Source organism: Notolepis coatsorum (assembly GCF_963971535.1).
Source record: "Notolepis coatsorum genome assembly, chromosome: 1".
Classification (NCBI taxonomy): Eukaryota; Metazoa; Chordata; class Actinopteri; order Aulopiformes; family Paralepididae; genus Notolepis; species Notolepis coatsorum.
The window spans coordinates 226518036-226544555 of record NC_140165.1 but is presented as its reverse complement, the minus strand read 5'-3'; positions in this window follow the sequence as shown (position 1 = coordinate 226544555).

The window sequence follows — 26520 nt, the reverse complement described above, 5'->3', positions numbered from 1 at the left end:
TCGGACAACCGGCCGAGGACCAATTGAAGGTCCCAACTCGGAGACAGAGAACGTTTCACCGGCTTAAGACGCCGAGCGCCAAGCAGGAAACGCTTCACAAGAGGGTGGCTGACGTAACGCCCTCAACCCCTCATGACAAGAGGATATAGCCGCAGCATATACCCTCAAAAATAGACTGAAGGAAGGTAAGGACAGCGTCCAGGGGGCAGGACACCGGGTCCCAGCCCCCCACCTTACACCACTCTTGGAAAATACACCACCTACCCGTGTAACCCGCGATAGTGGAGGGAGTATGCGCGATCCGGATGGTGTCGACCACAGAAGGGTCCATCCTCTCCAGACTCACCCTCTCACCAGCCAAACCATCAGCGGCTGGCCCAGCACAGGGACTGCCACAGAGACCGCGCTTGAGAGAGGGCCCGCAATGACCAAGGAACAGGCCACGGCGGGGCTACCAAGAGCTGGATCAGGACCGGGAACCACACAGCTGCGCCCCAGTCCGGCGCAATCAGGATCAAGGTCCTGCGCTCCCAACGTACCCGCTCCAACAACTGACCTATCAGATGTATGGGGGGAAGAATCCCAGGCGGCCACGACATCGGTCCCAGACCTGCCCGACTATGTCCGGACGTAATCCCCACTCGACAGGGTGAGGACCGCCCCGCGACAACACACCTGTACCCACATTCACCCTGCCGGGGATGTGGAGAGCCCTCAGGCTGCGCAGATGGAGAACACTCATAGCCAGCCGCCCGGTGCAGACGGGGGAGCGTACTCCTCCCTGTCTGTCGATATACGACACTGACGTCGTATTGTCCGTCCTGATCAAACACCGTTTGAGGACCAGAAGGACCGCCTTCAATACCAACACATTGAACGTAGCGCAGACCGGGCAGCATGGTCTTGCCAGCTGCCCCCTACTGCGTTGGCCCGACGCGTCCCCAGTGAGGGACGCGTCGGTGAAAACCGTGACGTGTGACAGCCTACTGCCCATGGGGACTGCCCCAGGCCCTCCCCAGAGGACGAGGTCCCCCAGTACTGACACGGCTTAGCCGCTTCCACTTGCCTCTCACCGGGTCTATTTCCATACTGGAAAAACCACCTCCGTATCCTCCTCATGAGGTGAAGAGGAGGCCAAGAGGGACCACGGAATGAGCAGATGCCATCATACCGAGCAGGCGCATCACGGACAGCGCCGTAACCGTCCTAGGACGGAACCTCCCGAGCGTGTGTCGACAACATGCTCTGAGAGGGATGCCCATAATACTCCACCCGTTGACTGGGAAGAGGAGTACTCTACTTCCAGTCTACAGCAAACCCCAGGCTGGTGAGGAATTCCACCATCTGCCTGGTATGAGACCTGACGATCCACATTGACCGCCAAGGACCAGAACGTCATCAGGGCAGAATACACTTCGTAACCCCTGACGACGCAGAGGCCCCCATACGCTAAACCCTGCAAAGGAAGCGTAGGTAAGCCCTAGGATGGAAATACAGGTCTATGGAGGAGAACCAGGCCCCCACCTGACAGTGTTCAACAGGTAGGAGACGGTCCAAAATGCTGAACCTTCCCATGGGACAGGTCCAGCATGGGTCTGACACCCCCCCTCCCGATTTCTCAGGCACCAGAGAATACCGGGAGGAAACGCCATGACGATGGCTTGCTTCGCCCACAGAGATTGGATCTCGTTGACCAGAGCTGTCACTGCTGGTGACCTTGACAATAGGGTCTGTACCAAACCTGAAAACGGGTGGGGTTGTGTAAATACAAGTCCCCGCCTCAGCGTTCTCTCGACACATGGTACTGCTGTAGCCATATGTGATGATACTCCCAAACGCACCCGCCGCCATTTGGCGCAGGTCCGCTAGGAACTGTAGATAGGCGGCCCGGTCCCAACCACTGTGCGTAGCCAACCCTGGACCTGCTAACCGTGCAAGCAGAGCGTTCCGTGGAGTCGGGACATCGGACCCTGACACTACCCACGAGGCAATCGCACCCAAGGGGGGACCCCGACAGAAAGGGCCGGTTTGATATGGGGGAAGCTGACATCATATTAGGTGACAAAAGCTCCCCCACTGAACACCCCTCCAGAACATGCTGAGGAGTTGTTCTGCAGCTGGACATGCAAGGTGTGAGGCCCCCATGGGTTCCTACACACCGTAGCCCTGCAGTGATATTACTACCACCCAAATCACGCGTGCCTGCGAGACCACTGCCAATCTTGCAGGAGTGGGAGGCACCAACGTGATACCCGGCCTGGCGAAGGCGAGGTTGGGGAAGCCCGCACTGTTTGCCTCAAAAGGTCTCGAGCCCCCCTGCTGACAACCCTTGTAGTTGACAGACGTAACACCAGGCTCAACCAACACAGCTTATGGTGTGGGAGCCGCTTGACAGCACAACATTCTCACGGCAACGGTTTTTTAGGGCGTGCTCATCCAATGTAGCCGATCCCTCGGCCGCCAAGGCTGTCGGCCTTGTGGACACCTGTTGACATTGAGCCCAGGGTACCTCAGGCGGGGGAAACATGGCCGCTGGTCGAGGGCCTCGCCACAGCCGCTGGCGAGGCCATGCTCTCACCTCTGGCTGCGCGGCATGAGGCGGTGTGGGGCCTAGGTCAAATACCGCTTGCGCTCCAGCGGAAGACCAAAGATCCTCTGCGGAGAGGGGAGCCCTGAGGAGGGAAAATTCTTTCTAACTTCTCACCCCCTCAAAGGGAGACTAAACCAACCAAGATGTCTGTAAACAAGTGTTGACAGCATCCTAGCCCTCCCTGCGGTTATAGCTTGCGGCTAGGTCAAAGCTAATAACGTCAACAACCTTGCGCGATGTTTCGACGTCTGCTGGCCCTCATGGCCCCGCCACCAGACACCATTTTTGACAGAAAAAAACAGCAATGCGAACAAAGTTACTAATCGCTGCTAATTCTATACCGTATAACAGCCGACCAGCCACCCGCCGGGCCGACTCACCTCATTTCAGTCAGGGTTCAGGACTGGCCATAGCACAGAATCAGCCCTCCTTAAAGTGTCAAATGACCTACTCCTCGCCGCTGACAACCGTGACTGCTCTGTTTTAATGCTGCTTGACCTCAGTGCAGCTTTCGACACTGTTGATCACACCAGTTTATTAGACCGTCTCCACCATGGGGTTGGTGTCAGTGACACTGCACTAGCATGGTTCTCCTCCTATCTCACAAATAGAAGCTCAGGCCTGTACACTGCGATGATATGATCGCGAATTGCCCCTTTAATTGGCCGTTGCGATTGGTAAATATTATCTGGGGGCGGGCTTGCGAGTAGTGCTTTCAAGCCTTGCATTCGCATTACACTCCTAAATTATCCAAGGCGTGTGATGACGCCACTCACGCGAGTTGTCAGTGCGACACAATGTCGTGGTGCTATGAAAGAATCTGTCGGCAATGAATGAACTTACTGCGATCACCGATAGCCTGAGTGAAAAAAAAGATTTGCGCGGAGTGAATCTGGGTCACGCTATATACTTGGAACTTGTAGTCTATCGTGCGATTAAAGACCATGTCCCTGTCTGCGTAGTCTATACATCCAACACCAAATCCCATAATTCCTAGCGAAACGAAACTGAATGTGGGCTCTCTTCCTTTCAATATGAGCTATTGCATCGCCAAAGAAGCACCTCATTTCAATACATTTAAGACGCAAAAAAGACGGAGTGGATATCAGTCCATCTTATGACAACCACGTCCGATGTGGAGAGATGATAAGATGATGATGATTGACGTGATGATGTGATGATTGATTGACGGGGACACGGAAACTTCTAACGTTCAGGATCAGCCATGCATTACGTGAGTACCCCACTATTAGGACGTGAAATACTGTCTACTTAAATTGACACCGCGGATCAATAAAGTATCAACCTATCTATCTAATAATGAGACGATATGCAAATAATATAATACTAATAATTGTCGGTTCCCCGTATATGAAATGAAATGACTGCTGGTAAAATCACTGTTTATTTCTCGTTTTGCATAGTATTACATTCCACTTCTATAAACAATCAAAGTCCTACCGTAAGAGCCTCATACGAGTCAATTAAACCTTTTTTATTAGTCTTTCCTTCGAGCTAAGTTGGACAACATTTCACTGTCAAAAGCGCAAATGTAAATAAGGTTGCGTTGCAACAGTTTTCAAAATAAAGGTCATATATACAAATACCTCTCAATTCTTATATAAAAAAAGTCCCGGATATACATAAACATTAATTGGCATAGATCTCTATAAACGGCCCAACACATTGATCACTTTAGGCACACACTGAAACCAGTAACATCACAAATATGAAGCAGGTAATTACCCATACAAATAATAAACCTTTCATGAGGTTATTTACAATAATAATAATTCATTTGATTTCTAAAGCACTTTTCATTGTGAAACAAATGTATGCAGAGTTTCTTCTCCTCCTGATTAATGGTGTGTGTGTTGTGATGATCTCATTCAAGGAGCACTACACAAGCGCGCGCACACACACACAGTTTGTTGTTTTTGTTCTATTAGTCATTTACACACTCTCAGTTGGTTCATTATAAAAGATACAAACCTGAAAACAAACGCACTTAAATGTTAAATAAAAGGACCACAGTAATGAGGCAGGAGGAACATATTTTTTTTAATAATGGTAAAATTGTTATTAAAAAATTTGCCCCTAAAAAATATTTTTTGCCCCTAAATTTCTCATTTAGGGGCAAGTGTGCCCCTAGTGAAAAAGCTTAGCGTACAGCCCTGAAGCTTTGCTGTCAACATCGCCAACTGCTCCTCCCCCTCAACCTCCCTCTCCTGTGGGGTCCCGCAAGGGTCCATCCTTGGCCCAATCCTGTTCTCCCTTTACATGCTACCCCTTGGTCCAATCATTCAGAAGCACAACATCTTTTCACTGTTATGCTGACGACACACAGCTTTACGTTTCCCTGAAACCCAACAACCAGTCTCTACTTAACAGTCTCATATCCTGCCTGGATGAGGTTAAATGTTGGATGGCACAAAACATTCTACAACTAAATCAAAACAAATGCGAAAAAATCCTCTTCCGTCCCCCAGACGCTGTCACCACCCTTACCAACAGCCTTGGCAATCTGTCCTCCCTGGTCAAGCCGTATGTCAAGAACCTAGGTGTCATTTTTATCCACAATTTTTCCTCCGATTTTTTTTATCCTTTTTCCTCCGATTTTCTCCCATCCCAATGTTAGTCGTTATGCCAATTGCCAATCCCCTTCCTGGTCGCTGCGCACTTACCCCCCACAGTCGGTCTGGGAGAGTGGAGGCTACCACGTGCTTCCTCCGACACACGTCCAGCCAATCAACCGCTTCTTTTCACCTGGCAGCGCGGATTCTCACTGAGAGGGCGTAGCGTGTGGAAGGATCACACTATCCCACTTAGATCCTATCCGCGCTTAGCAGGCGCCCCGACCGAACTGTAGGAGTCGCTGTTTACAACGACCCGGACCCACCACGCCAGCTTCACCCACCCCGCCAGCTTCTCCCACCCTCTAATTGTGTACACACAAGTCCCCGCCTCAGCGTTCTCTCCATCCACCTCGACATATGGTACTGCCGTAGTCATATGTGATGACACTCCCAACGCACCCGCCGCCATGTGGCGCAGGTCCGCCAGGAACTGTAGATAGTCGGCCCGGTCCCACCCGCTGTGCGTAGCCAACCCCGGACCTTTGCGAGCAGAGCGTTCCGTGGAGTCGGGTCGGAACCCGACACTACCCACTAGGGATGAGTACCGAATTCGGTACTTTTGAGGTACCGAACCGAAACACGTCGGTACTACCGAGTATCGAATCAAGTGAGAAACCGAAAAAAAAATAAAAAAAAATATTTTTTATTTTATTTTATTTTTATTTACTTTTTTTTTTTCATGTCAACGTTCACACGCACAATATATGCTTACCTAGGATTTGACTTGATTCAACAACAAAGCAGTCGGAGCAATGACAAGCCGAAAACTGTCGAAATTGTAGTTATTTGAAGTTTGGATTTTTTTTTTACGACTGAGGTAGGTAAATAACATTTCGACAGTTTTCGGCTTGTCATTGCTCCGACTGCTTTGTTGTTGAATCAAGTCAAATCCTAGGTAAGCATATATTGTGCGTGTGAACGTTGACATGAAAAGAAAAAAGTAAAAAAAAAAAAAAGCAAAATAAATAAAACATTTTTTTTTTAATTTTTTTTTTTTTTTTTTTAAGTAACGAAAAAAGGTACCGTTGGGTACCGGTATCGATTCACAGGTACCGGTACCGGTATCGGTTCAAATGTGAAAGGTACCCATCCCTACTACCCACAAGGCAATCGCACCCAAGGGGGGACCCCGACAGAAAGGGCCGGTTTGATACGGGGGAAGCTGACATCAATCCAGGTGACAAAAGCCCCCCCACTGAACACCCCTCTAGAACATGCTGAGGAGTTGTTCTGCAGCCGGACATGCAAGGCGCGTGAGGACCCCACCTACACACCGTAGCCCTGCAGTGATATTACTACCACCTAAATCACGCGCACCTCTTCATTTCAGACCACTGCCGATCTCGCGGGAGTGGGAGGTACCAACATGATACTAGGGGTGGGACGATACATCGATCCAGATCGATATATCGATCTAATTTCAAATATCAAGTAGGATCGATGCCACGTAAAACGATCGATCATTATCGATTCATTTTCCTGTTGCGCCGCGCGCAAGTCTCATCTAGAAACCGAAAGCGCCGGCAGGCAGCTGGATTCGCGCGAGATCGTCACGTGAAACGGGAAATCAAACCACCAACACAACAGTCAACAGCAGCTGCAGGATGGCTAACAACCAAAACATTGACGGTGAGGATATTATCTCTCCTAAAGGAAACAAATCAGCGGTCTGGACATACTTTGGGTTTCGGATGAAAGACGGGACAACAGACAAATCGAATGCCGTCTGCAAACAATGTAAAGTAGAGATACGTTACTCGGGAAACACGACAAACCTTGCTGTGCACCTCAAGAAGAAGCATGGCATTGATCCCCATGCCGCCGCTAGTGCGTCAGAGGCTGCGAAGTCAACAACAACACCAGTCTTGACAAGTTTCTTTCCGCAGAAACTGAATCACAACTCTAAAAGAGCGATGAGTATCACGGCTGCAATTACAAATTTCATTTGCAAAGACATGAGGCCGTACAGCGTTGTTGAAAACGACGGCTTTCGTGATCTACTCCATACTCTGGAGCCGCGATATACAATTCCATCAAGAAAGCACTTCAGTGAAACCTGTATACCGACGCTCTACAATACCATTCGAAACGAAATAAAAGGTGAGCTGATGAACGCAGAACGAGTCGCTCTCACTACAGATGGTTGGACGTCATGTACCACAGAATCATATGTAGCTGTGACCTGTCATCATATTGACAAAGACTGGCAAATGAAAAATTATGTTCTCCAGACACGCGTGTTGAATGACTCACACACGGGAGCAAATATTGGCACAGTTTTGACCGAAGCATGTGCAGAGTGGAATATAAGCGACAAAAGACCTGCGCTTGTAACGGATAATGCCAGCAACATGCTTGTAGCCGGAGTAGAGGCAAATATGTCGCCACACATAACATGCTTTGCACATACTATCAACTTGGCGACGCAGAAAGGCCTTAAATGTGCTGGTGCAGCACGTCTTTTGGGCAGAGTGAGACGAGTTGTCTCGTATTTCCACCGCAGCACGGTGGCAACTGCACTTTTAAAAGAGAAGCAGAAGTTGCTTGGACTTCCAGAGCACAAGCTAAAGCAAGACGTGATAACACGCTGGAACAGTTCATATGATATGCTCAAGCGTTTTTTGGAGCAACAAGCTACAGTGTGCGCCACACTGCTGGACAGAAAACTAAGAAAAGGTGCAAAGGACGTGCATACACTCAACGAGAGTGACATCACTACAGCTGAGGACTTGGTCAACCTGCTCGGACCAGTGAAAAGTGCCAGCACCATCATGTGTGAGGAAAAACAGCCCACTCTGTCTGTCATTGCTCCAATGAAAGCTAAACTGTTGGAGCATTTCAGCATCTCAGAGGAAGACTCCACCTTGCTGACAGAGATGAAGGAGGTAATGGCCGGCCAGCTTGGAGAGCGGTATGTGGGCTTGCATGAAGTTCTGCAGAGAGCATCTGCCTTGGACCCAAGATTCAAAAAGCTGCCATTTCTAAGTGAGGCAGAGAGAGCTGCAACATTCCAGGGTGTCATCCATGAGGCTGCAGAGCTGTGGGACCAGAAAGTAAGATCATATTATTTTGTCTATTTGTGTTTTAGAAATGCAAACACTATTCATAATGGATGTATTATTCATTACTTAAGATCATATTATTTTGTCTATTTGTGTTTTAGAAATGCAAACACTATTCATAATGGATGTATTATTCATTACTTTATTTAGTGTTAGTGTAATGATTATATTTAATATTTGTGTGTGTGTGTGTGTGTCTCTACAGAATGACACAGCGGTGCAGGTGCGGGTGGAGCCGAGTACACCTCCTCACACATCTGATGACCAACCTTCTGATGAAGTGCCGGGGACGTCTCAGGCTCAAGCCACTGCACAAGGTGTGTGTGTGTGTGTGTGTGTGCGTGCGTGCGTGTGTAGGTTTCCTTTTTGTGGAAAGTGTTATTGACTCAATGTTATAAACATGTAAATTAGTTAAATAAAGGGGAACTTTTAATTTGTTCAGTGAAGTTCCCCTTTTATAATCAGCTAACAAGTGTTTGAAAGAGATATTTTGTCTTTCTGTGTCATTTCAGAATACGTTCCCGCTTCCAAGAAGTCAAAGGCAATTGAACAATGGTTTGGTGACACCTTCTGCGATGTGGACCCTTGTCAGACCAAGTCCTCCAGAGAGCGAGCCCAGGCTGAAGCTGCTAAGTATAGAGAGACTGCATCTTTGGCCCTCGGAGGTAATGTGTTAGAGTGGTGGAAAAGCCAGCAGACTGAGCTTCCTCTCCTGGCAAACCTTGCCAAAACATACCTCTGCATTCCTGGTACTAGCGTACCTTCTGAGCGTGTTTTTAGCACTGCAGGTGACATTGTCCGTTCAGAACGCAGCTGTTTGTCTGCTGAGCATGTCGATCAGTTGGTTTTTTTGAAGAAAAACCTCCCAAAGAAGAACACTTAAGGACATACTTGACTGCCTGATGTCATGCACTGAAACATGTGGAATTGTTTACATTTGCTTTTTTCCAACATTTATATTTTTTATTTGGTTCAGAATAATTCATATCCCAGTATTGTGGATAATAGCTAGCTATGCTGTACTGCATTTGCACTGAAAACACGTGGAATTGTTTACATTTTCTTTGTTCCAACATTTATATTTTTTATTTGGTTCAGAATCATTCATATTCCAGTATATAGTGGATAATAGCTAGCTATGCTGTACTGCATTTGCACTGAAACATGTGGAATTGTTTACATTTGCTTTGTTCTAACATTTATATTTTTTAATTGGGTCAGAATCATTCATATCCCAGTATAGTGGATAATAGCTAGCTATGCTGTACTGCATTTGCACTGAAACACGTGGAATTGTTTACATTTGCTTTGTTCCAACATTTATATTTTTTATTTGGTTCAGAATCATTCATATCCCAGTATATAGTGGATAATAGCTAGCTATGCTGTACTGCATTTGCACTGAAACATGTGGAATTGTTTACATTTGCTTTGTTCCAACATTTATATTTTTTAATTGGGTCAGAATCATTCATATCTCAGTATAGTGGATAATAGCTAGCTATGCTGTACTGCATTTGCACTGCATTTGCACTTACAAGTGGTGCCTTTGGTTATTGTTACTTACTACCGTAAGTACGTTTTATATTGTTTGTTTATGAGACACAAAGGATTGTTTACATAATGCTAGTACAAAAAATATATATCCAAGGGTGAGTGACCTTTGACTCTCAGGAAATCGACAGTGGAGATGACCTTGGTTATTATTATGTTCTAATTAATATATTGTTGTAATGTTGTTGTTGTTTAAGTTGGTTATTAAAGTTATTACCTTATTTAAGTTAGTTATTAAAGTTGGTTATTTAAGTTAGTTATTAAAGTTAGTTGGCACTATTGAGCACTCTACACTCTACAGTGAACAGGAGATTGTTTTTCATTTAAATGTCTGAAAGAGCTCAAAAATAAAAATGTCAAATGATATTTCTGTTGCCTTTTTTGGGTTGATCTAAATGTTACTGATTGTGTTAAATGGGCATATAAAATTAATATCGTCTCATATCGATCGCAGGCACCTGAATCGAATCGTATCGTATCGTATCGTGGGAGACTTTTTGATATCGGCAAATATCGTATCGTTGTCCAAAGAATCGATATTGTATCGTATCGTGATGAAACTGGTGATTCCCACCCCTACATGATACCTGGCCTGGCGAAGGCGAGGCCGGGGAAGCCTGCACTGTGTGCCTTAAAAGGTTTCGAGCCCCCCTGCTGACAACACTTTGACAGACGTAACACCAGACTCAACCAACACAGCTTACGGTGTGGGAGCCGCTTGACAGCACAGCATTCTCACAGACAGACCCAGGCTCAGCCATCAACTGGGTGTCAGTCCCTGTCCCCATGAGAAGCGAAAAGTGGGGCCGCCCGCGCTTCAACGAAGGCACGCGGCCCGCAGCCAAAGGAAACAATCAGAGCCCCCTTTTTCCTCTGGTGTTGGGGGAGGGAGTGATCGGAGAGCGGGCTGCTCGCGGCATGATGGTGACGGCTTGTTGTTCAAGCCGAGCCCATCCAACATGGCCGATCCCTCGGCCGCCAAGGCTGTCGGCCTTGTGGACACCTGTCGATTCAACGCCCAGGATACCTCTGGCGGGGGAAAAACATGGCCGCCTGTCGAGGGCCTCGTCATCGCCGCTGACGAGGCCGTGCTCTCTCTTCTTCTGGCTGCACGGTGTGAGGCGGTGTGGGGCCTAGGACAATACCGCCCGCGCTCCACCAGAAGACCAAAATCCCCTGCGGAGAGGGGAACCCTGAGCGGTTATAGCTTGCGGCTAGGTCAAAGCTAATAACGTCAACAACCTCGCGCGATGTGTCGACGTCGGCTGGCCCTCAAGGCCCCGCCACCAGACACCATTTTTTTGATAGAAAAAACAGCAATTCGAACACCGTGGCGGTACAGGCTTTAGCAGCCCACCAGCCACTCGCCAGGCCGACCTACCCATGGCGTCGGCCGGGCGGGGCACTGTTTCAATATGTCAAAAGCAAAGGACTGATGTTAACACGGAGCACCATTGCTGGTTGCAAACAGCAACCTCCACTGGTGTGCACCATGAAGGGGTTAAATGAATAAAAGAACTAACACCACAAAATACTGTAGAATGAGCAAGCCCATATACACAACGTTAAGGGGAGGCGGACCAGAGAGAACCAGTCCCGCATTCATTCAAAATATCCACAACAGCACACCAGCCCCAGCTTAGCCCATTTACCAAAAAGGTAAACAAAGCCCCCCCCCCCCCCGCACTACTCCCCCAATAGACACCGATTGACCGTCAGCATGAATGGTTGAGAGAAGAGAAAGCTGTAGCATAGACAGACCTTCTCATAGCAGAGAGACAGAACAAAACAGTAGCCCACTACACTACTATTGCATAGCGTTCAACGCTACTATGGACAGAAACAGTCAGCTGAGCCACAACACGGGCCGCCCTTAAGTCCCATCCTGCAGTAGTATAGCTCTACTGCTACCCACCGAGCCTCAAGCATCGGCTCCTAGGTGGGAACACCGTTCAACAAACCCCGCCGGGACACAGGAGTAACGCTACCTGGCTAGGCTACCTAGCCACGGCCTACCCTGTTGTCAACCCATTTACGCGTAAAAAAGGTAAATAGGACTCAGCAAAACCCCCACATCAGCTACCGACTGACCTTCATTGATGAACCGGGCAAGAGGAGGGAAAAGCGACAACATCCCACGGCGGAGACATTAGAACAGCGTAGCAGTAGTGTTAGCATGTAGCATTAGCATGTAGCTTCATTAGTTATTTAACAGCACGCTTCCAGGACCGTTTGGAACCCGTTCACTGCAGTGAAACGTCCACCAAACCATCCCGCCCCTGGCGCCGACACACAACATGGTTGTTTAACAAAACCCAGCATTACTAACACTAATACCCAGATGACATGATGACACAGGGCCTACCTGTGTACAAGCCGGCTCGATAGCCAACCTTGCACGCTGCTCCTGGATCTGCTGTCACCAGACGAGGAAACATCAGAATAGGCCCGACGTGTCGCTGAAACATGCCCCGAAGATTCCAGGGATAAGCAAACCTCCGGTAACTTTCAACATTACGCAATTTCTCATAATCTTTTCATAACAACTAGTTTACATAAGGTGCACTGCAACCGTTATGATGGAAACAAAAATATAGGAAGAGTGTTTGGTGACCATGCCTACTGTCTTATAGGCTACGCCTCCATAGGGGCGGGACCCGGCAGGTGTAGGTGTACTTTTTTCGTTGATGGAGTACAATAGGTACATGAGATGAGGTATATCTCGATAGGCTTAAGAGCGGGACGCGATGGCCAAGTACGATAATATAACTTGACAACTGCAGCTATTTGGGACAGCTCTGTTGTCACCGGACGTTGGTGAGGGCACGCAGATGCCGGCATCTACTGCGCATGGGCGTTGAGCAACAACGGCTCCGCGCAGATTACACAACACGTTGTCTGCGAGTTTTGGCGTTTTTCCAAAACGGAAACACAATTTAGCGTCGTCAGTAGGGCAACGCGTTTTCCTGCCAAAACGGCATTTCTATTTAACAGGGACAGCAAACGTATTCAAAACAGCAACAAAACGAAAACTAAAACAGTCTGTGTAACCATGGCCTCAGGGCTTTAGAATTTCGAAAAACGACCCTACCCAGCTCACACCAGCCCCTGTCAATCATCTGACTTCTGGATTAACTTTTTATTTCTTTTATTTTTTGGGATTATCTCCCACAAACCTGAACGTTATTGCCATAAAACAGAACGCAGTTAGTTTCTCTACCTTTCTGTGAACGTCTTGCAAAAAACGGTGTTGCAATACGATGAAAAATGGTGGAGAAATTTACATTATAAAAAGATGGCAGAATTCAGTACTGTATCTACAAAACCTTCTGTTTAATCATCTTCCCTTTATTCATTTGCTTAGATTTTTCAGGTCAATTTTAGCATGGTGTTATTCAGTCAAACACAGCTGAATAGAATTGATATTGAGCTGAATAGAATTGATATTCTCCTTTGGTTCATTACAATTTACTCAAGCCTAGTAACAGACACACTATTTCTGACACTGATCCATTATGTCCCTAGATTCAGATACCAAGAACATGCAAATGGACCATTTAAAAAAAAATTGTAAATGTTTATTCTACGTCCTTATGGAATGAGTGAAAAAAGTAAAAAAAAATAATATATATTGGATGGAAGAGCCGCACATTGACGGGCAAAGAGCCGGGTTGGCCACCCCTGGTCTAGAATATAAATATGTTTTTATCGTTTTCTGCAGTAATTCCTAGAACGTGAGATATAGGCATAAACGCATATATAGATTATCAAATGCCTTTTGTTGGCGATACACGCTATATAAAAAATGTCAACTGTACATGATCCTAAACGTTATGACTGATCATGCGCGGGTGAACGGGGGGGGGTCGTTTATAATTCCATGATCGGTCGGTAAATGCTTTATGTAGTATGGGTGATATATTGATCGGAGCAGTTTGCATGGATAATAATAAACAAACGTGCTGAAAATGACGTCAGTGTCCTCTTACCGTTGGCCGGTGAGACTGGAGCAAAAAGATCCCAGTTATTTGACGGCGATCGAGTCGATCCATTTCCGGTTTGTATAATAATAATAACAGCCCAAATCATGTCGATTATTGAGTTATGGCAGCGATCCATATACACGGTGTGTGTCTCGAGTCCCGCGACAATATGCGAGCACCGAGATCGACTCGTCCATTTCCGGTTTGGCAACTCGCTGATCATCCACCAGGGGGCAGTATTGAAGCGTTGCAGAGTTGTGCATGCTCCCACTGCATCAGACGAGGCTCCGTGAGGGAATTATAAATAACATGGCGAAAAAATGAAATATGATCTCAATAACGTCGTACGCCGTGGATTGGCAGAATTCGCATGAACTTGAAACACGTCGTAAGCCGTTTCCGGCGTGGGATGTGTTAATTAACAATAGGGGTGTTTATTGATTTAAAAAAGGCATTTGATACCTTAGATCAGGGGTCGGCAATTAGGTTTGCCCACGGGCCAAATTTTCCCCAAGCCATTGTGTGGCGGGCCAATGATAGTGAACATTTTTTAACTCTGTCAAAAAAAACGACATATACATGTTTGCACTGTCTTTTTTCTATTATAAAGTGCCTCTCACACAGTGCATAACACATGAACAGATCAGTCATTTGATTTTAATGCAGGTGCTCGCATTATAAATCGAATGTGTTATTAGTATAACACATGAACAGATCAGTAGGGTGCATTTGATTTGAAGCACCACAGCGGGTGTATTATACATCGAATGTATTATTATTATTATTATAACACATGAACAGATCAGTAGGGTGCATTTGATTTGAAGCACCACGGCGGGTGTATTATACATCGAATGTATTATTATTATTAAAACACAACACTCACCATAATGCAGGCAGCCCTGCCCTGGGCTTATTATTGTTTTTGCTTCGGTCCTCCAAAATCCATGCTCATGTTTGAAACATGTCAAATGTCCACTCGCGTTGAATGCCCACCCAACTTGAACACAGTTGCTTGCTTCATTGCCTCGTGTTGCCATGTCAACACGTGAGAGTCACCGGTTGCTTATTATTGTTTCGGTCCTCCAAAATCCAATGTTTGAATGTCAAATTTAAGTATGACTCCTGTTTATTAAAAGAAGCTTTATAGGTCGTAGGCTCCTCTTTTGGCTCATCAGTTGCTATTTTCCCGTTGCAAAGAAGTTATCCAAAGACGTTTGTTTTGTTTTTGCAAACGTTCGCTCCCATGATGGCATCCCAAACGCGGAAGTGAAAGTGAAATTCCATTGGTTCTCCCAGTCCACGTGACCATTTCTAGCATTTCAATTGGCTATAGTGACAGCCATAGATATGATGAATAGATATATACAGCTTCACAAAGACACTCTGGCGTCACGACGAGTGAATATTTCCTGCGCGTAAAATAAACATCATATTCTCAAAATAACCTGACGGGCCAGAAATTATTGCCGCGGGCCGCCTATTGCCGATCCCTGCCTTAGATCATAATATTCTAATTTCTAAATTACGTTCATATGGTGTGAGAGGAATGGTTCTAGAATGGTTGAGTAGTTATCTCCACAATAGGCAACAATATGTGCAGTTGACAGATGTCAAATCTGAGCTCATGAAAATTGAATGTGGGGTATCGCAAGGTTCGGTTTTGGGGCCCAAACTCTTTCTTTTATATATTAATGATATTTGTGATGTTTCAAAACTATTACAGTTTGTCTTGTTTGCTGATGATACCAATTTTTTTTGCTCTGGAAATAATTTAAAGGAACTAGCTGAATATATTGTGTATGAAATGACAAAGCTAAAGAAATGGTTTGATGTAAATAAGCTATCACTGAATCTGAAGAAAAATAAATTTATGATTTTTGGCAATCGAAAACTAGATGAAAATATAGTACTGACCATAGATGGAGTTGATATAGAGTTAATGAATTTCGTTTTCTTGGTGTGATTAGGGATGATAAATTAACATGGAAATCGCACATAGCACACGTTAAAAAAAAGATGTCCAAGAGTATTTTTGTTATGAATAAAGTAAAGGATGTGTTAGAGTATGAGGCAATGAGAACACTCTACTGTTCACTCATCTCACCTTATATCAGTTATTGTGTTGAAGTATGGGGGAATACTTATGGGACCAATATAAAACCATTATATATACTACAGAAGAGGGCTGTAAGAATCACACATACAGTGAGTTATCGAGAACACACAAATACACTATTTATTAAATCTAGAATAATTAAACTTGAAGACATGGTTAAGTTTCAAACAATGTTAATTATGTTTAGGGCAAGAAATAATAATACACTGCCAGAAAAACTACAAAATCTTTTTCATTTAGAAAGTGAGTTTAGTAGGAGAAAATACAATTTTAAACATCAGTTTGCACGTACCACACTTAAACAGATGTGTCCTTCAGTTATTGGTGTAAAGTTGTGGAATTCTCTCCATAGCGAGGGATGTAATAGTGTTTATCAAAAAAAAAAAACTATTAACACTTTAATCGCCGGAGACGCCGAAACTCGTCTTTCCCCGCCATGCTCATTCTGCCGAAGACGCCGTAACACGTCTTTGATATCAATATTTCAAAAACCTGTGATCGAAATCATATTTCTCCCCCGGGGACCTGAGATATACTGCTGAGCTCCACTCAACTCTCTAACGGTTCAAGAGCGCCATCTGGTGGCCGATCGGGGGATCGCCCAGGGGAGAAACAGGATGTAGAAGCTGGTGCTCATTTCAATTCGGTCCGATCACTCGCTATAGGTCCCGGGACTCGAGCTCGACACAATACATAGCGATCCGTTGCCAATAACTCGATAAACAACATGATTTGGACGTATATACTATTATACAACCTGGAAATGGATCGGGTATTTCTCCATCCCATAATAGAAAAAATTCTGTTCCACGCTCATCTGCCAACGGCGCGAGGAAGCTACGGTGAGTTTCAGCGTTATTTTCTAATGTCCTCTATACTAACTGCTCTAATGATCATATCACCCACACTAGATGAATGATATAACGTTGCCCACGGAATTATAAACGACCCCCCGCCCATCCGGTCAACATCAGATCATACGTAGTAACTTCTAGAACTACGTGCAGTTGACATTTTTTATCTGGCACCGATCGCTATCAAACTGTATTTGATCATCAATATAATGCATTTAGGGCTATAAATCAAGTTCTGGAGAAAGCTGCAGAAAACGATAAAAACATACTTATACTTTAGACCGTATTTTAGTATGAATATGTGAATGAAAAAGTATAACGTTGCTACACCCTGAACAATAGATATAGGACATTGAATGGGCCATAATAATGTCAATTTAGCAATACAATTTAAAAAGTTATAGCCCTGCAAAGAAGGGGAACTTCTCCATAGACAAATAGAGCTGGCTAGGGATGGTAAATTATGAATTTAACCATGGCGATCAAAGTGTTAAAAAAAGAATTGTCAGTATGAAAATCAAATGTGATCTGAATAGTGAGATTTTTTTTTCTCTCTTTCTTTTATTCTTTATTATTATTATTATTATTTTATTGTTTCTTGTTTAACTGTGTGTAACGGACCACTTGAGATTAAACATGTCTAGACAATATCCTTTTCTGTTTACTAAATAATATTCAGTATGTATGTATGCCTTGAAATGACGTGTGGGATTTTACCCGAGTTCGATACCCGTAGGCCTATATAAATCTGTCCCTATTGGCGCACCGTAAATCAGTACAGCTGGAAGCACCTGTTATAGTGATGTAGTCGGCAGCAGGAACGTTTGGTGCGTCTTTTTGTATCGCCTTTATATTCCTGTGCGACTTTTTATCCTTTTGTATCCCCATGTATTGATCGTGTGTTTTAAACGGAAGAAAGGACCTTTTCGGTTTACATTCCTTGGAGAGCGCAGCAAGGTTTATATTTTGTTTTTATTATTTTCACTGTCATTATTGTTGTTATTATTGTTAGTGTTATTAATATTTATTATTATTGTGATTGTTCGTATTAGAGCGGTCTGGCGTAATTAATGAAATGCTGGGTTATAGCCCTATATGTCGATTACATTGTAGACGCTAGCGTTCCTCGCGTGAACCCGCTACTGTTCCGGATTCAAATCCACATTATAGGTATTATGTTCCATCATGAATGCATGAAGGGGGGGGGGGGGGGGGGGGGGGGGGCGTTTTTGTTTAAGATGATATGTAATGCAATGACAGTTAGAATGTCCTGTTATGTTGTCATGTACACATGTTGTCTCTTTTCTTCCGTCATTACTGGAATTTGTTCAAACATTTTATATTGCGCTTCTGTAAGATGATAGTTGGAAGACGCGGAGGAGAAGCAGTCCCTGGAGCTGAAGTTTATAAAGAGTGAGGAGGATCTATCGAGACAGTTGACCTACACTCAACAGAGCGTGTCGGAGAAGACTAGACAGTTGGACAAGCTGCGGTCAAACAAGCTGCGGTCAGAATGGACAAGTCAGTCAAGTTCACTGTCCACGCGACACTCAGGACCTGACTGTGGAGCGGCAGAAGTCTCTTGAGAAAACTGGAAGCCACAGTGAAAACTTGACCGCAACGTCTGGGTCTACTCTCCTGAGTCCTGCCATGCTGTGTTGCTGTCTTCATTGTCAACAACCCCGCGTTCATCTGGTCCATGGCACGCATTCGGGCAACGACGTACAGCAGCAATTTGAAGAGACTGCAGGTGCGGTGAGAGACTGATCAACAAACAAACAAACTGAACTGCTACTTGTTGAGATTGATACGAACTATAGTAGCCTAAGCAGATCATCCCAACCAGCAGATGATGGTTATGAAATGTTAATGTTGGCTTATTGAACTGCTGTGCTAGATGATTTCTCATGTTTCATGCTAGAATGGTTTGATTTGAACTTGTAAAAAAAAAAAAAAAAAAAAACCTTCACCTGGAACTTGAAGTTACAATTAGCTTATGCTTAAATTCCATTAGCTTTGCCCAAGCTCCCTTTGATTGGACTATTTAAAAATATTGATGCTTTGGGAGCTCAATATTTAATGTTTAATGTTTTAACCCATTCTTTGCCGGAGCTTATATCCATCCTTAAGTTGTAGCCTCTCTGCCAGCTCTATTTGTCTATGGAGATGTTCACCTTCTTTGCAGGGCTATAACTTTTTAAATTGTATTGCTAAATTGACATTACTATGGCCCATTCAACATCAATTATCTATCGTTCAGGATGTAGGAACGTTTTACTTTTTCATTCACACATTAATACAATAATACGGTCTAGAGTATAAATATGTTTTATTGTTTTCTGCAGTATTTCATAGAACATGAGATATAGCCATAAATGCATATATTAGATCATCAAATGCAGTTTGATACCGATCGACGCCAGATAAAAAATTTCAACTGTACATGATCCTAGATGTGTTAACTGATCATCTGCGGTTGACCGGAGGGGGGGGGGGGGGGGGGGTCGTTTATAATTCCGTGGCCGACGTTAAATCATTTATGTAGTATGGGTGATATATAGGTCAGAGCAGTTTGTATCGAAAATGGTAAAGAAAAACGCTGAAACTCACCCCAGTCTCCTCTTACCGTTGGGTGATGAGCGTGGAGCAAAAAGATCGCTATTATGGGATGTTGATCTAGGTGATCCAGTTCCGGTTTGTATAATACTAATATACGTCCAATCATGTTGTTTATTGAGTTATGGCAACGGATCGATATGCACGGTGTCTGGATAGAGTCCCGCGAGCGATAGCGAGTGACCGGACAGAATAGGGGACGGACTAAGCACTTCCGGCCACTTCCGGTTTTGGCAACTCACCGATCGGCCACCAGGTGGCGGTATTGAAGCGTTGCAGAGTTGAGCGGAGTCCTACAACACCAGCAAAAACTCCGTGGATGAAATGTGAATACCATGACGAAAATATGAAATATTGATCTCAAAGACGGCGTAACCGTCATTGGCAGATTACGCATGGCGAGGAATGATGTGTAAACACGTCATCGGCGGAGAAAGGGTTAAGGTGAGCAGAAGGCTATTTCACAGAAGTCTTCAAGCTCCAGCTATCTAGTTTCAGTGATCTGAATTCACACATTAATTTGCAAGAGATAGCAAAATGTCAGTGAATGGGGAAAAGGGAAAAGTCCCTGATGACAAGGACTTAGGTCCTAAAGAAGATCCTTCACCAGTTGAGGAGGATAAAAGGCCTACTGACTCACAAGAAACTGCCACTGGTTCTCGCCAGCGGGAGCTAACAGTTAAGGGCAAACAAATGCGTGAAGAACAAGGTAAAAAAACATTTAAAGGCATTTTTTAAAACGTATGCATCCTGGAAGAAAATAGGACAAGACTTAAGACATTTTGTCTGAAGGAAGATCTGGAGAAAATAAACAAAGACATTCAATTTGTATATGACCATGTAATGCAAAATTATGAGGCACTCCAACGCAATTGTCTTAATACTACAGATGCAGATGTTGTGCAAAAAATAGATGCTTGTAGCACACTGACTGCAGAGATAGGTGATATTGTGAGTAAACGACTGGAAGTAGGTCTAGACCAAGGGACTTTTAAAGAGGAAGTTGAAAAGGAAAGAGTGCGAATGACTCTAAATCGTGATGGAAATCAATCTATTTTTGGTAACACTAACACAGAGAGTGTAATTTCTAAAAATTTAGACAGCCTGTCTGTTAGTAGCAGATCCTCTAGTAAGCGAGTCGATGCAGAGGCAGAACTTGCGGCTAAATTAGAATAAGCAAAGTCTATGCAGGAGATACAGGTTCAGCATGCTAAACTCAGTAAGCTGGAATGTGAATGGAAATTACATGAGTCACAAATGAATCATGGTGCAAATGCAACAGAGGCAGGCTGAGGTCAAACTGCATCTCGAAGAGGAAAAAACAAAGTTGAAAATGATGCATGCAAATGTAACAAGTGTCAAATGAACATTGTTTATTATTTTATTAAGGGTTGAAATGTCACCAAATCCTGTTTACAAATGTTTACAAGTGGTACCAAAGACACTTTATCTGAACGTAACTTGGGAAAGTTCACGTTCGAGAGTTTTGCACTTCCGGGTCAATTATTAGCGTGTGTTAGAAGCAACCTTCCGGTTTGGGTTCAGTTGCAACAAGCACCCAATGTGAAAGGTATGTTGATTATTGTAGCGCGCAGCACTTTTATGTTTTACACTGTTGTATATATATTTTGTTTGAGAATTGAATGTTAACAGATAATAATGACTCGATAGTGTTGTGATGAGTGGTGTGGTTAGTTTAGATGCACAATTGAAGATTTTAGTCAGTGTATTTCACCGTGGTAAAATAGTCAACTTATTGTTCTGTCAACAGACGTGACTTGAGAGAGTATATTGTGACGCTGTTCCTTTGTGGCATTTCGACCACCCATTTCATACAGGTGGCTCCATTGCAGACCACCAAATAAAAGACTGAACAGTGTCCATGTGTGCTGACTCCTCACTTCGCATCACGACCAGAACACAACGCAGGAGCCGCGTGTGTTAGGCAGGCCTACACACACAGAGAACAACCGTTACACAAACATGGATGTTAAAGTGGCTGCAGCTCGAGTGCGGACATACAATCAGCTTGAAGGTGATGTAGTGGGAGAGCCCAACACCACCATCCCAGTCATCGTAAAAACTCCAGCTGTTAATTTGAACCACCAACTAGGCACCACTGTTGCACTGCCCCAATCACAAGAACTCTCTCAGAGTTTTGCAGTCAATCTAGCAGAAGCAGTTGCTAGCTCACTTAGCTTAAACCGTCTGCCTGTTCCTGAGCCAACCATGTTAGCAGGTGATCCTTTGAAGTTTGTTGACTTTAAGATGACATTTACAACTCTGATTGACAGAAAACCTATCCCTGCTCGTGAAAAAATGCTGTATTTGAAAGGTTATCTCACAGGCGAGGCACGCAAGGCTGTGGATTGATTGATTGAAAACTTTATTAACAGATTGCAGAATGGGTACAGTACAGTACAGCTCAATACATACAATTGTTAAGGGGATGCAGACCAGAGAAAGACTTTCGTCTTGTTTACATCAGGGTCCCCCATTTTCAATTCATCGTAACATATATGACATACAGATAGACAGTACTGCTACATCTATACATTTATGACATACCAGATTTGCAAATACAGTACTGTTTGTGATACGAAAATAGTCCAGAAAAGAAGTATATACATTTGCCGTAGAAACTGGACATTGGAGGAGGTTTGGTATGTGGGGGTACTGTACATTGGAGGTGGTTGGGTGGGTGGGGGGAGGTTGGGTAGGAGTGGGGGGGGGGAGGTTGGGTAGGAGGGGTGGGTGGGGGACACTGTACAACTGTACAAGCAACACTGTACATTGGAATATTGACAAGACCATACTTGGTCATTTTTACTGTATATTGGAGGGGGTTGTGTTAAGACATTTACAGGGGCCAGTTTCGAATTGCAGTCTCCCGTAGGTGTTTTTTGAGAGTGTTTTTGAAAGTGGGTAGTGATTCACATTCCTTTACAGCTGGAGGGATTCTTTTACGGGAGTTCTGAGGATGCATACGAAGGCGCCTGGGCCGTGTTAAAGGACCGGTATAGAAACCCATTTATCATGCAGAAAGCATTCCGAGACAAGCTTATGAAATGGCCTAAAGTTGCCTCAAATGATCCTTTAGCACTGAGAGATTTTGCAGACTTCTTAACACTATGACGACCGGCGCGGCCCGGCGATTTAGGCCTCAGAGGACAGCAGAAAGTAAACAAACCGATGTACTTTCTAAGAGCTTTATATATCATTTATAGTATTGCTATCTGTCCATTCTCATTGTCACTTGAGTGCATAAACCGTGGCTTCATAATGGCTTAAAGAAAAGAAAAATCCATCGGTTGGTTGTCATTTTATAGCGTCGTGAATATAAGGTATAACGCACTTTTCGTCTAGGCTTTTCTGCAGGAAGCTAGATAATAGGCTAAACGTTGGCGCTGTTATATCAAACGCCATTTCTGCTGTATATATACGAATGAAATAAAACAAACTGCGTAGCATCCGGACTATTACAGAGCATCTAATGATGAAATGGGGGCGGCGGGGAACGCCGATTACTATTATTGATCCGCAATACAGTGTGCGTTCAATATAGCATTTTCATTGACCGATCACGTTACGTTATAAAACAATGTCCAATCCAGCTGTAATTTGGGGTAATATTATCCTACTGTCAGGCCATGTGATCGCTGGCAGAATTTCCTCACCAGTCATCGGATTCTGGTAGATCGATATGCACATTGGCTAATCATAAATCCCATTATTCCACGCTGAAAAAAACGCTTGCCAAGCTGATCCTAGATGGAGGATGTTCGGCTGGGATCAAGGAACTATGATCTGCCCACAGAACTGTACTTTTTTAATTTTTAAAAAAATTCACATGATACTGCAGCGGGTTTGGCCGGTACTGCATGTTTCGAAAATCAAATATCTGAAAAGATGCTGGTTGTGGATCGGGTACCTAAGAAGCGTTATAAATATGGAATAAAACAATAACAACTTGGCACGTATATACTCGTGGCTCTGGTCCACAACGCTCTTTTCGTAGTTAAGGGGCTGCGCTGAGGCTATGCCCCACGTTAAGGGCTTGTCTATTTTAAATGATAGTGAGGAAAATCATAAACTGTTGAGAAAACTACCAGATTGGGTTGTACGCAAATGGATTGATTGATTGATTGATTGAAAAGTTTATTAACAGATTGCAGAATGGGTACAGTACAGTACAGCTCAATACATACAATTGTTAAGGGGATGCAGACCAGAGAAAGACTTTCGTCTTGTTTACATCAGGGTCCCCCATTTTCAATTCATCATAACATATATGACATACATGACATACAGATAGACAGTACTGCTACATCTATACATTTATGACATATCAGATTTGCAAATACAGTACTGTTTGTGATACAAAAGTGTCCAGAAAAGGAGTGTATATACATTTGGCGTAGAAACTGTACATTGGAGGAGGTTGGATGGGTGGGGTGGGGTTGGGTGGGTTGGGTGAGGGCTGTACATTGGAGGTGGGGGGGGGGGTTGGGTAGGGGACACACACACATTTTACACTGTACATTGGAATACTGACAAAGCCTTACTTGGTCATTTACTGTACAACTAGGTTAGGACATTTGTAGGGGCCAGTTTCGAATTGCAGTCTCACGTAGGTGTTTTTTGAGAGTGTTTTTGAAAGTGGGTAGTGATTCACATTCCTTTACAGCTTTAGGTAGGGCGTTCCACATTGATGTGGCATAATTGCGAAACGTGTTTAGTCCCTTGTTTGAGCCGAATCTGGGTTTTACATGATTTGTGGAGCTCCCTCTGGTGTTGTGATCGTGGTATTCACTGACCTTTGGGAAGTATTTTGACATGTACATGGGTACCTTGGTCGCGTAGTGTATCTTGTAGACCAGGCCCATTGCAAGTTGCTGTACTCTGTCGTCTACTCTAAGCCATCCTAGGTTGTCAAAGTGGGCAGGGGTGAGGTGGGTTCTAGGAGTCAGGTCAAGTAGTAGTCTGACTAGCTTGTTTTGAGATGTTTGTAATTTGTTTTTTAGTGCCTTTGAGGTGCTTTGGTACCATGAGGTGCAAGCATAGTCGTAGTACCCTTGAATGAGTGCTCCTGCTAGAGTCTTCAGGGTATTCTTGTTTACCAGAGAGGAGATCCGGTACAAGAATCGCGTTCGTTGGTTGACTTTTTTTATTACATTGGATGCCATTTTGTCACAGGAAAGATTAGCCTCTAGGATGGAACCCAGGTAGGTAATTTCATCTTTCCTTGTGATGATATTGTCACCCACTGTAACCGAGAAGCCGTCGGTCTTGCTGAGTTTGTTATTTGAGCAGACTTGTAGTAGAATAACTCGATAGATCCGAAGAATATCCTACATTTGAACGTTTTGGAAAGTCTTGGAAAGTCTAGTCAGAGAATTGAACGTGGCATCTCGACCGTTGCAGCTGAAGCTTAGTACAATGACTGCCATTGACACAATCATAGCCAGCCACAGTGTGTGTGATTTGCAAGTTCGAAGTTTCTATTTTGGATAATCGGATACAGCTACAGCAGGGGTGGCCAACCCGCGGCTCTTTGCCCGTCAATGTGTGTGTAGCAGCCTGAAGTATTGCTTATTATTCAGAGCTGCTGACTTGCCTTTTTACCTCCCCTTTCTACACCAAGACATTCTAACTAGTTTCATTGATATTCACACGAACAATGACACAAGCGTCCCCTTCCGAAGAGCACTGGAATAACGAACCCTGATACGTGCGGGACCTACAAGCAGTCTCCCCCGGGCGTCAACAGCTGTCTGCACCGGCGTTCTACAGCAGACCTGCTCCTGGCTGCCTGCAGGACACGGGAGTTATTTTCCCCCAGCAGAGGTCGTCATCGCCCAGCACAAGCTCAGCCATCACTGCCTCTCTGCTACAGCTCCGCCTGCTGGTGTCCTCGCCGAGAGTGTTCGACGCCATCTTGCCTCACGGACAACAGTGGCGTGGCGAGGCGGCCATTTTTGATGAGTATAAACGCTATGCTCCGGATCCTTACATCATACACAGTGTGGTGCAGCCTGCGGGCGAAGTTAACGTTGTTAATTACAGACCCCAAACATTACATGCCGGCATTAGCATAGGGCTTTTGTTTTGGTAATTGTGGGCTCACATTTTGTTTTATTTTCATTTAGTCTGGGTATAGCGAGAGCACTTGGTGCCTAGGCGTGATTACATAATTATCAGACTGTAATTATTGTGTAACAATAACTATGGTGCAATAATCACCAGACGTAGCTATTGTGTAACTAGGCCAATGATACAATAATAATCATACTGAATGGGAGCACGGTGTGTGTGTCTTTTATTGAGCCTATCTTAACCCTTTTGGTGTGGGTAATGTTAATATAATTAACCCTTCCCTATTCCACCTTCCATCTCCATCGTAAGGTTTCTAGGGTCATTGAGGGAGGGTACTGCTTGCGGGGGGAACTCAGAGTATTTGATTACAATTCAGTCACGAGGTGTGGGAGGGTCTAAGGAGCAACTGGGAGGAGTGGGAGCGTGTTGGGGAGTACTGCTGACCGCCCTGCGGTAGGGAAGAAAGACCAGAGTACCAGACCAGGTTGGTAAATCCCGGGCCTCATCCACTCCCACTACCAGCCTCCAGTCGACGCCCCAGGCCCAAAGACGAGGGTGCAGTCAGACAGAGTTCTACTGTGTCCAGCTACCTCCTGACTGCCAGCAACCGTTCCCACGAAGCAGGGATAATCCACCCTGCTACATGTGGCTCTTCCATCCATACAATTTTTTTTTTAATGTCACTCATTCCATAAGGATGTAGAATAAACATTTACAATTCTTTTTTTAAATGGTCCATTTGCATGTTCTTGGTATCTGAATCTAGGGACATACAGTAAGTATATGGATCAGTGTCAGAAATAGTGTGTCTGTTACTAGGCTTGAGTAAATTGTAATGAACCAAAGGAGAATATCAATTATATTTAAAAAATAAAATAAAATAAAAAATGATCTTTGACTGTGAATAACACCATGCTAAAATTGACCAGACCTGAAAAATCTAAGCAAATGAATAAAGGGAAGATGATTAAACAGAAGGTTTTGTAGATACAGTACTGAATTCTGCCATC